This window comes from Pelmatolapia mariae, linkage group LG12, assembly GCF_036321145.2.
Source record: "Pelmatolapia mariae isolate MD_Pm_ZW linkage group LG12, Pm_UMD_F_2, whole genome shotgun sequence".
Classification (NCBI taxonomy): Eukaryota; Metazoa; Chordata; class Actinopteri; order Cichliformes; family Cichlidae; genus Pelmatolapia; species Pelmatolapia mariae.
Window position 1 is genome coordinate 5177290 of NC_086237.1, and position 13207 is coordinate 5190496.

Genomic DNA, 13207 nt, shown 5'->3' on the forward strand with positions numbered 1-13207 from the left:
CAAGAGTTTCGGGTTTTTTTGCTAGTTCTTCAAATGTTCAATAAAAACATGTATGCTAATTCATAAGGAAGAAAGCTTTGTAATGGAGACTGTCATTTCCAAAACACTGCCTCCCCCCCCCCGCGGTCCGCAGCGCTGTTGAAAAGGCTGTGGAAGTCCCTGTATTAAGCACATAGACCTGTGACACAAACATCACCAAACTCAGACGACCACAGACTGTTTTCCTTCCTGGTGATGAAGGAAAACGCTGGGTTGGCATGTAAAAGGGCATTTATTCCCTTCAAAGACCTGCAGTTCAAAAAAAGTGCCCCTCCGACAGCCAAACCCATCTGTTCTCTGATTGGATTGTTACATTTGTGATTGACATGACATTGACCAATCAAATGAAAGGAAGAAAAATAGGGTCAAAATCCGTACTTGTAACTTGCAGGGGTTTTTTGGCTAAGTCCACACACAAATCTTTTTTACACATACAAATCTTTTTTACGCACATACAAATCTTTTTTACGCACACACAAATCTTTTTTACGCACACACAAATCTTTTTTACACATACAAATCTTTTTTACACACACACAAATCTGTTTTACACATACAAATCTTTTTTACGCACACACAAATCTTTTTTACACATACAAATCTTTTTTACGCACACACAAATCTTTTTTTACACATACAAATCTTTTTTACGCACACACAAATCTTTTTTACACATACAAATCTTTTTTACACATACAAAACTGATTTACAAGTACAAAATATTTATGACCACATTTTGAGCCCATACTCCGCCTCCCATTTATTCCGAGGGATGGTACAAGGGAAATTTGTTTTGCAGTTTGTCTGAAAAGATGCACTTGCGCTTTGGCATCTTGTGGCATCTTTTCAGCGCGCCGCTGCGCACTCTGTCCCGTCTGTGAGCGCGGAACAACCACTTACAACGCAGCAATTCGGGGACGAAGTCGCACATATGGGTCCTCTGTATGCCTATAGGAAAACCCGGACATTTTCATCCATCTCGAAAATCTCCCCGGACGCCCCGGACAGAACGTGAAAAGTGGACATGTCCGGAGAAAAGAGGACGGTTGGTCACCCTAGTAATTATTGAAGTTAACTCAGAAAGATCAATTGGAGAAAAAGAGTCTAAATGAATATCAATGGTACTAAAAGTTAGCTGTAGATAATATTACATCTGTGGGATGATTATTGGTAATTTTTTCTCTAATGATTAAAATGTTATTTGTGAAGAAGTTCATGAAGTCATTACTAGTTATCGTTAAAGGGATGGTTGGCTCACAGAGCTCTGACTGTTTGTCAGCCTGGCTACAGTGCTGAAGAGAAACCTGGGGTTGTTCTTATTTTCTTCAATCAGTGACGAATAGTAAGATGTTCTGGCTTTGCGGAGGGCTTTCTTATAAAGCAACAAACTATTTCTCCAGGCTAAATGATGATCTTCTAAATTTGTGACACGCCATTTCCTCTCCAGCTTACGAGTTATCTGCTTTAGGCTACGTGTTTGAGAATTATACCATGGAGTCAGGTACTTCTGATTTGAGACCTTAGTTTTCACAGGAGCTACAGTATCCAGAGTCGTATGTAGTGAGGAGGTAAAATTATTAACAAGATGATCGACCTCTGTTGGAGCAGCGTTCAGGTAGCTGCTCTGCTCTGTGTTGGTACAGGGCATTGAAGATGATAACAGTGGGTGGATTATATTCTTAAACTTAGTTACAGCGCTTTCAGAAAGACATCTACTGTGATAAAGTCTACTCTCCACTGCTGTGTAATCAGTTATTGTAAATGTAAATGTTATCAGGAAATGATCAGACAGGAGAGGGTTTTCAGGAAACACTGTTAAATGTTCAGTTTCTGTGCCATATGTTAAAACAAGATCTAGAGTGTGATTAAAGTGGTGGGTGGGTTCTTTTACATTTTGACAGAAGCCAATTGAGTCTAATAACAGATTAAATGCCATATTGAGGCTGTCATTTTTAGCATCTACATGGATGTTAAAATCACCCACAATAATTATTTTATCTGAGCTGAGCACTAAATCAGATAAAAAGTCTGAGAAATCAGAGAGAAACTCTGTGTAAGGCCCAGGTGGACGATAGATGATAACAAGTAAGACTGGTTTCTGAGTTTTACAGCTGGGGTGGACGAGGCTAAGCATCAGGCTTTCAAATGAATTAAAGTCTGTGTGGGTCTTTGGTTGATTAATAGGCTGGTGTGAAAAATTGCTGCCACACCGCCCCCTCGGCCTGTGCTTCGAGGTTTCTGGTAGTTAGAATGACTCGGGGGTGTTGATTCATTTAAACTAACATAATCATCCTGCTGCAACCAGGTTTCTGTAAGGCAGAGTAAATCGATTTGTTGATCAATTATTAAGTCATGTACTAACAGAGACTTGGAGGAGAGAGACCTAATATTTAATAATCCACATTTCACTGTTTTACCCTTTGGTTCAGATGTGGATACTGTATTGTTCTTTCTTTGTGATTTTTTTATGTTTAAGTTGATTTTTGCTGGTTTTTAGTTTGTTTTTTGTCTGTTTGGGAGCTGACACAGTCTCTTTTAGTGATGGGATTTCCGGCTCTTTTTAGAGAACCGGCCCTTTCGGCTCGGCTCACTAAAAAGAGCCGGCTCTTTCGGCTGCCAATCGGCTCTTCAGGTTGTTTTGTTGCTTTAATTGATTTATTATTAACAACAATATAACATTATGCACGAAAGGAATTACTAATGTAAAAAAAAACCCTGTGGTTTTATTTATATATGTTTATATATAAATATATACAGTGGCCCCTAGAGACAAAGCACGTACAAACTCCAAAACACATTTCTAGCGTTAACTGAACTTCCAAAACAGAGCTACCTAGATCACTTAAATTACACAATTGAAAGCATATGTGTATTGTTTGTGTATTTATACACAAGCACTCATATATATTCAAATAATTGTAAAAAATGTTCATTTACCTGTTACTACCACACACCAAATCTGGTCGTTGGTACTTCCTGGCTTGTGTAGCCACTAGGTAACAAAAGCTCAACACTGTGCCTAGCATCCTGGAGCACTTCTGTTGTGTTTTTACGTGTTTTGGAGTTCATACGTGTTTGTCTCTGGGGGCCACCGTAAATATACTTTTATTTATTCACTCCACATAAAACGTAATAAATAAATTATATGATACAAAAACCAACTATTCACATTTCAACTTTTAACTATTTAAATGTTCAGCTTTTTCCTTTTAAACAAATTTAAAGTGAAACAACACAAAACACTGCAAACCACAACACAATTAAATATAAATTAAAATATGAAAACAAAAAGCAGATGCATATTCTCTGTCATATGGGCCTGCATGAATAAACTTTCTGAATCCTTTATCATCTGCAACTGAAAATAGTTGTGGATGATAAATATACCTTTCTAATGTGACGTTGTTGTCCCTGGCTCTCTTTCTCTCTCTCTCCCTCCCGCTCTGTTCCTGTGCTACTGCGAGTGTAACTACCGCCCCTCCCCCCTCTGCTCAGCGCAAAGCACAAGGCTCGCGTGCGGAGTGAAGCGGAAAAAAAGAGCGAGAGAGAGAGAGGGTGAGAGAAAGAAAAAAAAACCCCACGGCTCGCGTCGTTCACTTCAAAGAGTCGGCTCTAAGAGCCGTTTCGTTCGCGACCGAGACATCACTAGTCTCTATGGAGATGGGGTTTTGGGGGGGTAACAGGAGGAGAGAAGCTGCAGAGAGGCGTGTAAGACTGCTACTCTGCTTCCTGGTCCCAACTCTGGATAGTCATATTTTGGGGGGTTTAATAAATTTGTCCATATTTGTAGAAATGAGAGCTGCTCCATCCAAAGTGGGATGGATGCCGTCTCTCCTAACAAGACCAGGTTTCCTCCAGATGGTATTGGTGGTGTCTCTTCTACACGGTCACCATGCCAGTTTCTCAACAGTACAGTACCTGTTTCTGCTACAGAGCCACACTTTGACAGAGTTAAAGCGTGTGCAGCATCCAGAAGCGTTTACAGAAACCATGCTCCACCAGCAGCCCACTCTGTCACTGAAAATCTGCATGCAGACGTCTCCCAAAGATCAGATTTACTGAGGTGTGACGACACACAAACATATTCAGTGGAATCCAACCCCTCAGGCTCCAGGCTGTCCAAAATGTCAGCGTCAGTGAGCAACAATCAGAAAGTCGTGCAGTGTAAAGATATGTTAAAGCCTGATGCTCGCTCGTTACCTAAGACAAGCTCAAAGCTGAAACACCTCGGTTACTCAGACAGTCCTGTGTGGAGGAGTAACTTCAGACTTCAGGTTGAAAGTGGTCCTTCCACACTTAAAGGTTTGAATATTAAAAAGAAGAACAACCCAGAGGAGCCTCTTCAAAAACTGTTGGGGGGTGCAAGTCCAGTCCCTGCAGATACAAAGGCTTCCTTCAGACAGTCAACAAATCCACCAGCTGTGGTAACCATTGGGATTTTGAAGCCCACTAACCAGCCTGATGTCAGGAGTTGCCTAGCTGTGGCCGGAGCAGGTGACACAAAGCAAATAATGACTGAGCATGGAAATTCAGATGGAGCTTTGCAAACTGTGCAGCTGCCCAAAAAAGATATGCACGAAGGATATGAAGCAAAAGCTGAATCACATTCACCTGCCACTCAGAGGACATTCATGGAAGTGCGACTGTCTTCATCATCATCATCAGCTGCTGATGATGATGAGCAGCTGCAGTTCACTCTTTGAAGTGAACGACGCGAGCCGTGGGGTTTTTTTTTCTTTCTCTCACCCTCTCTCTCTTGCTCTTTTTTTCCGCTTCACTCCGCACGCGAGCCTTGTGCTTGCGCTGAGCAGAGGGGGGAGAGGCGGTAGTTACACTCGCAGTAGCACAGGAACAGAGCGGGAGGGAGAGAGAGAGAAAGAGAGCCAGGGACAACAACGTCACATTAGAAAGGTATAGTAATAATCCACTTCCTACATCTAAATCTTTGTCCTTAGTCACTCTAACCTGCTGCACATCCTTTCCAGCTCCATCTCTCAGCCGAGCCAATCAGTAGCAGTCTTTGTCCTTCCTTAGTGTCCAGCCTCACATCCAGCTCACTATAAGTCATTTCCTTTGTCTTTCCCACCTCTCTCTGCTGTACGCCTCCCAGTACTCCTGCCTTCTTCCTCCACCTGCCTGACTATCCCACTTTTTCTTTGCTAACCTCTTCATTTCAAAACTTTCCTCATGTGTTTCCTCATTCCTCCACCAAGTATCCTTGGTGGAGGAAGGATACTCCTTCTTGTCAGTTTCCATCAGCACTTCAGCTGAACTTTCCCATCATCTGGTAGCTTTTCCCGACCACCCGGAACCTTTCTCAGCTCCCCCCTGAACTCTGCACAACATTCCTCCTTCTTCAACTTCCACCACCTAATCCTTGCTGCCGTCTTCACTCGCTTCCTCTTCTCCATTTCCAGATTCATCCTGCAGAATATCATCCAATGCTGCCTAGCTACATCCTCCCCTGACACCACCTTGCAGTCTCCTATGTCTTTCAGATGATGTAGTCCACCTGTGTGCACAGTCCTCCACTCTTATACATGGCCCTGTGTTCCTCCCTCTTCTCAGTGTTTCTCACAGCCATTTCCATCCTTTTCATCAAATCCACCCTCAGTCTGAAGGATTATGAACTCACAGACAAATAACACTGGTGTTAAAGTAAATTCATGTGAAACTTTTGTTTGCTGGAGTGAAGAGTCCACACTGTAAAGTGGATGAAGTGGTAAAGAGTGTCCACCTAGGGAGAGAGTGGTGATTGGAGCAGACTTTAATGGAGATGTAGGTGAAGGGAACAGAGGAGATGAGAAGGTGTTGAATAGGTACGGTGTTAAGGAGAGAAATGTAGAAGGACTGAGTGTCTGTAAACTCTCAGAGAGAAGCTGTGAAGCTCTGTCCTCAGCTCCCAGTCCTGTAGTCTGAGAGAGCTGGATCTTTTTGTATCTTATTGAATGTTTCTTGTGTAAACCTGTCTCACAGAGGATGGTGTCCCAGTAAGAAATGAAACCTGTCCCCAAACTTTAGTGCTTTCCAAGCTGTGAGACACCATCAGAAAGGTGGAGGCATTGCACTTCTTTACTGAAACCAACCTGTGTGTAAAATGATGGATGGATGCTGATTTACAAATGAAAACAAGCGTCCTCATTATTAGAATCTATAGAGCACCAAAGACACTGGTTTCCTTCAGGATCAAAATGATATCAAACTTGATTCTGTCTATGATGATGACAGAGTGGTTAAACTGATTCAAATGACTCTTTTCTCCAACTCACATCAACTGTTTTATTTTGAAACTCTGAGCTTGTTGAAGCTGTTTCCTGGAGCAGGACCCTGAACAATTAGAAAAAGCAGAATAAAAACACTTCATGTCATCTGTGTTCATGAAACTGACATCATGCAGTTCATCTTCTCACCAGCAGAGGGACACAACTCACCATCAATGAAGAGTCCAGGGAGACGTTAGTGACATCAGAGCTGTGCGTATTGATCTGATCAATATGGAAGTTGATGTTTCTTTGATTGGATCAGTTTTTAAAAGCAGATGTTTTTATAGAACGACAGAAACATGAGAGATGCTGAATGTCTTCAATATTTGATACACTGAGTACTATTAGATGTCCACTTATTCAGCCATGATGGAAACATCCCATTAAGAAAGAGAAATCAAACATTTGGATTCATTTTAATGAGCTCAGACTTGTTAAAAATGCAGAGGAGCTGGTTGTGAACTGAGCTCCAGAGAAACACAACAAAACTGATATTCACTGTGAAGCTTTGAGTGGAAAAAGACAGAAAAACAACATGTGGATCCTGGAATAATGGGAGCTTCCATCTTTAAAGGACTGAAGAGGAAGAAGTTTGCAAGGAATCATTTAGAACAGTTTCAAACATCAACTGATTGAATCCATGAATCTGAAAACGTGTTTCTGAGTGAAAGAGACAGACATGTACAGACTGAACTATCTGTTCAACAGTCAGTGTTTCTCTAACAGGAGGACACTCTTTACACTCCACTCAGCACAGACACACTGAGGAACCAGGAGACAATGGATGAAACCAAAATCCAGGATAAAGAGTTTGAGTGAATGTGGTGTTGAAGGTGTGGAGGTGGATCAGAGTGTCAGAGGAGACTCTGCAGAAGGACAGAGTGCCAGCAGGACAGTTATTAAAATATTTGAATAGCTTTATGCTGGGAATTCATATTCACAACAGAAACATATCATTAGAGTAGGCATGGAGCCCATTTCTTCATTTTCAGCCAAATGAAAGTAATGTTTATGGAAAGAAAAGAAGACGGGGAAGTGTTGTCAAACACTTTGTCACTGCATACCATGCGATGCTGCAGCTCTTGGAATCTTTACTGTTACAATGAAAGAACTCAGGCTGCATTGTTTTTATCACTGTACAATTCAATTAAATATAAAATAACACAACTGAAACTAGTTTTGAACTATTTTCTGAATAGTTCTTTCTCCTTGTGTTGCATTATTTAGATAACAGCCAAGACATTTTACAGTATTTCTGATCCCACAAAGCAACAAGCAATTACTGGAAAAAGACAGTTGTTTTTAAGTTGCTTGTGATTGTGTCTGGTGAGACCTTCAGGCTCCGCTGCATTGACAGCATTCCTTTGCCTTTCATCTTCCCATGGCGTTAATACGATGTCCATACTAGATATTTTTTTTAAACTCCTGAAAATATGTTTCATTGTACGTGTGTCCCTAAAGTTATGCTCAAGAAAAATAAATGTTTTAACAGTCAGCTGAAGACATAAGAGTTTATTTGGCCATTTCAGTATCTTTGGACCTGGGGTCCGGGGGGTCCCGTCCTCAGCTTGTGCCAGGATCAGCTGCTTGCCAGGCCTCTGGTACCATGGCACCCCTGCCCTTTGGCTGTGAGAGCTCCATCCGGGGCCTCGCTCTTGACCTCGGGGATTCAGCACTCCTGGGGGATGGCTGGGGTCTCCTGGGTCTTTCCCTGTCTACCTCTGGATCTCGTGGGAAGGGCGTACCTCCTTTCATTCTGTCTTTCAGATGCAGTGCATCCTTTGAGTGTGTTTTGTTGGTTTCATCCTCAACTCTGCTTAAATAAGCCTGCCACTGAAATTACTGATCATTTCTTTATTAGTGGGCAAACTTACAAAATCAGCAGGGGTTCAAATATTTTTTTCCCTGACTGCACAGGACATGTTGGACAGTCTCAGTGGTAGATGAGGGGAGAGCATACCACCAAGGTTTCCTTGATGAGGAGCCAACCACTCATTGTATTCATCACTCCATTTGGACTATACCAATGGATGAGGATTCCCTTTGGCCTGAGTTCAGCACCTACTGTCCCAAAGAAGTGTGAAGGAGTGTTTGTGGGGCTTACGTGATGACATTTGCCTGCCTTGGTGATAACTTGGTCCACAGTAAGTCATTTAACAATCATGTAGGAGATGTAAGGGCAGTTCTACTTTATTACCAGTAGCATTGATCAAGGTCACAGCAAAAAAATGAATACAACTATTTAGTCCAAAGTTTTGGAGCAGAATCATTTCAAAAGATGCTCACACCAAAGAGCCTGCAGAAGTGGCCCCTGTACAGGCCCTCAAGGGAAAACGTCCTAGAACAGTGGGTGACTTTAGACAGCGTCTCAATTTCTTGTCTTACTATAGATCATTCAAGACAGTTCTCACATAGCTACGCCCCTATATGAAGCCTTGGCAGCATCAACCTCTTCTTTGTCTCCTCCTCAGAACCTCAGAAGGTGTTGAAGAACAGTGAGGATAAAAAGAACCTCTTGTTTTTGAGACGTGCACTAAGTCTGTTTGCAGAGCAATTGAACAGGGCAATTTGGTATAGCAAGAGGAACGAGGTCTATTCCTTATTGCAGTCTCATTCAGTGCTCCAGGAATGGAGGGAAGTGATTGTCTACTTGACACTGTTCAGCCACTGTCCAGAGATTTCATCCATTTAGCTCAACAACAAGAGGCCCACTGCACAAGAACTGAAGGTTGAGAGCTTTGAATTTAAAGCTTTAGTATGGGAGTGGGGAAAGCTAAATATCAGGGCAGATGGGACCATGCCCTGCAAACGACAAACAAAAAAATCTTTTCATCGCTCCCAGAAGTTTACTGTTCACTCACTTTAATTGAACTGCATAGGAAAATGGGGCATTTGAGCACAATATGAAACACACATGTAAGCTAAGACTCTCTAAAAAAAACACCATTATTGTTTTCATTTCGCCATTTGTTGATTCACTCGACTGTGAATACTTTTGACTTGTAGCTTATGTGCAATATATAAACATGCAGCACAGATAATTATGCCATTAAATAAGGAAAAATGTGGAATGTTGTGCTCCTTTCAGCACATTTGACTGAGAAATAGTTAATAAAGTGCAATGATGCATCGAGACAGTAAAGAGATGAACTCCAGCCCTGTTTGAGATGTGTGCTTACACAGATGTGGAAAACAACAAAGACTCTTCTAACGCCAACATACAAAGTGTGTAGATGCCAACATATGTTTGCATTCAAGGGGCTGGCCTACATGAAGGCCACTCTGTCCATATAGACTCCACACATCTTGGCCCCAGTGTTGGAACACGTATCCTCCAAAGGTCCCACGTGTCTGTAACTATAAGTGACTTTATGGACCAAGAAGGTAAAGAAACCAGGAGCTGAGTTTAAGTGTAATTATATATATATATATTTATGTGTGTGTGTGTGTGTGCATAAGAAAAACCTCCTAACAGAGCTGTCAGGCTTTAGAAAGTTTTGCAGCAAATGTAGGACTTTTTGTGTTTTTTGTTTTGTTTTTCATGTTTCTTTCTTTAATCAGTTAAATTATAAAACTGTTTAAAAGGATTATAAAATAAATGTATCTTTCCAGTTGAATGAAATACACCCAAACAAATCACAAATTAACAATTAATTTAATACAACTTTATATTCATTGTTTAATGCTTCTCAGAATGGACTTCAGTTGTGCTCCTATTCTGTGAAATACACTGTCAGGTATCATAAGTAAAACAGAATCATTTCCAGGATTGGCAAGCTCAGGACATTATGAGTGACCAGCGAGCTGCAGAGTTATCCGTCCACCATCCTGTGGCCTCTGAACCACAATGCCTGGCTGAAGGAAGCCGTCAATCTTCAGAATCCCTCTCAGAACAATTACTGAGACCTTTAAAGAGGTGCGGCTAACAATGCAACGATACAACATGCTGTCTGGATAGTAGCTGAAATAGTATAAAAGATGTTTCAGATGATGTGTATTAGTAATCTGACACTTACAGAACCTGCAATGTCTGATAATTAGTTATGTGTGTAAAACACTTTGGTGTACTACCTTACACAGTTCAGTTCTGTTAATGTTATTTTGCATTTATAATTTGTTGCAGATGTTCATGTTTTTTACTGTTAGTATTGAGTTAGTCCTCTTATGTCTCTGAGTTTATTATTTCTGCTTTGTGGTCTCCTGTCTATTAGGTCCCTTTGTGCGTTTGTCTTCGTCTACGTGTCCCTCGATCAATCTCTGTGTGTATGTCTCGCTTCCTCATTCTCTGGGTCCTATAGTCATGTCCTTGTGTTTCGTCCTTTGTCTCCCCACTCTGCCATGTGCTTCCATGTTTGTCCCCTGTTCTGTTGTTAAGCTTACGTGTCCTTGACATCACTTCCTCTGAGTCTCCAGGTTTTCCTTCTTTTTCCATTGCACACATTGGCCTATGAAAATATACCACACCATGCACATCATACCACATCATAACATGTTGTGGTATGATGTACATGTAGTAATCTGTTTGGATGTGTTCGGGAAAAGAATGATTATTTTCTTGCACAAAATAGCCCTGATGGCATCAGCTGACTCAGACAGGCTCTCCCCCCACACAGCCTCATTCACAAATTCAGTTCAATTCAATTTTATTTATACAGCGCCAAATCTCACCAACAGTCGCATCAAGGCGCTTTATATTGTACAGTAGATGGTACAATAATAGATACAGAGAAAAACCCAACAATCATATGACCCCTATGAGCAAGCACTTTGGCGACAGTGGGAAGGAAAAACTCCCTTTTAACAGGAAGAAACCTCCGGCAGAACCAGGCTCAGGGAGGGGCGGGGCCATCTGCTGTGATTGGTTGGGGTGAGAGAAGGAAGACAGGATAAAGACATGCTGTGGAAGAGAGACAGAGATTAATAACAGATATGATTCAATGCAGAGAGGTCTATTAACACACACTGAGTGAGAAAGGTGACTGGAAAGGAAAAACTCAATGCATCATGGGAATCCCCGGCAGCCTACACCTATTGCAGCATAACTAAGGGAGGATTCAGGGTCACCTGGTCCAGCCCTAACTATATGCTTTAGCAAAAAGGAAAGTTTGAAGCCTAATCTTAGAAGTAGAGATAGTGTCTGTCTCCTGAATCCAAACTGGAAGCTGGGTCCACAGAAGAGGGGCCTGAAAACTGAAGGCTCTGCCTCCCATTCTACTTTTAAATACTCTAGGAACAACAAGTAAGCCTGCAGTGTGAGAGCGAAGTGCTCTAATAGGGTGATATGGTACTACAAGGTCATTAAGATAAGATGGGGCCTGATTATTTAAAACCTTGTATGTGAGGAGCAGGATTTTGAATTCAATTGTGGATTTAACAGGAAGTCAGTGAAGGGAAGCCAAAACAGGAGAAATCTGCTCTCTCTTTCTAGTCCCTGTCAGGACTCTTGCTGCAGCATTTTGGATCGCTGAAGGCTTTTCGGGGAGTTTTTAGGACATCCTGATAATAATGAATTACAGTAGTCCAGCCTGGAAGTAATAAATGCATGAACTAGTTTTTCAGCGTCACTCTGAGACAGGATATTTCTAATTTTAGAGATGTTGCACAAATGGAAGAAAGCAGTCTTACATATTTGTTTAATATGTGCATTGAAGGACATGTCCTGGTCAAAAATGACTCCAAGGTTCCTCACAGTGTTACTGGAGGCCAAGGTAATGCCACCCAGAGTAAGAATCTGGTTAGATACCATATTTCTAAGGTTTTCAGGGCCGAGTACAATAACCTCAGTTTGATCTGAATTTAGAAGCAGAAAGTTAGCGGCCATCCAGGTCTTTATGTCTTTAAGACATTCCTGCAGTTTAACTAATTGGTGTGTGTTATCTGGCTTCATGGACAGATAGAGCTGGGTGTCATCAGCATAGCAGTGTAAATGTATGCTATGTCTTCTAATGATGCTGCCTAAGGGAAGCATGTATAATGTAAATAGAATTGGTCCTAGCACTGAACCCTGTGGAACTCCATAATTAACCTTAGTGTGTGAAGAGGACTCTCCATTTACATGCACAAATTGGAGTCTATTAGATAGATATGATACAAACCACTGCAGTGCAGTACCTGTAATACCTACAGCGTGCTCTAATCGCTCTAATAGGATATTATGGTCGACAGTATCGAACGCTGCACTGAGGTCTAGCAGGACAAGCACAGAGATGAGTCCACTGTCAGAGGCCATAAGAAGATCATTTGTAACCTTCACTAAAGCTGTTTCTGTGCTGTGATGAGCTCTGAAACCTGACTGAAACTCTTCAAATAAGCCATTCCTCTGCAGATGATCTGTTAGCTGTTTGACAACTACTCTTTCAAGGATGTTTGATATGAAAGGAAGGTTGGAGATTGGCCTATAATTAGCTAAGACTGCTGGGTCTAGAGATGCTTTTTAAGTAAAGGTTTAACTACAGCCAGCTTGAAGGCCTGTGGTACATAGCTGATTATTAGAGATAGGTTGATCATAGTGCTTTACAACTTGAACATTACGGCTAACGGGTGGAATTTCGTGTTTCAGTGCAGCTAGCCAAACGATGAGCCAGTTACTACTAAAGAGAAAGAATGAAAGTGTGTATCCTTGCTCTGTTTACTTATTGTTGTTGCCGGGGTAGAACAAAAGTGACCCCCTAAACTGCTTTTTAGTTTGAGTTTTTTCTATTCTGCTGAGTTTTGGGTTCTTTTTAGCTTTCACTGGCTGGGCCCACATCCTCATCTTAGGTTTGACAGTGTTTTAATAGGTAAAGGTGAATGGCTTTGACATGAAGTGAGCTGCGGTTTGGGGAAGGCTTCGAAGGGGACTGGGGGCTCCCGGGCCTGGCAGATCCCCATGCACTAAATAGAAAGGAAGAAGTTAAAGAACTGAA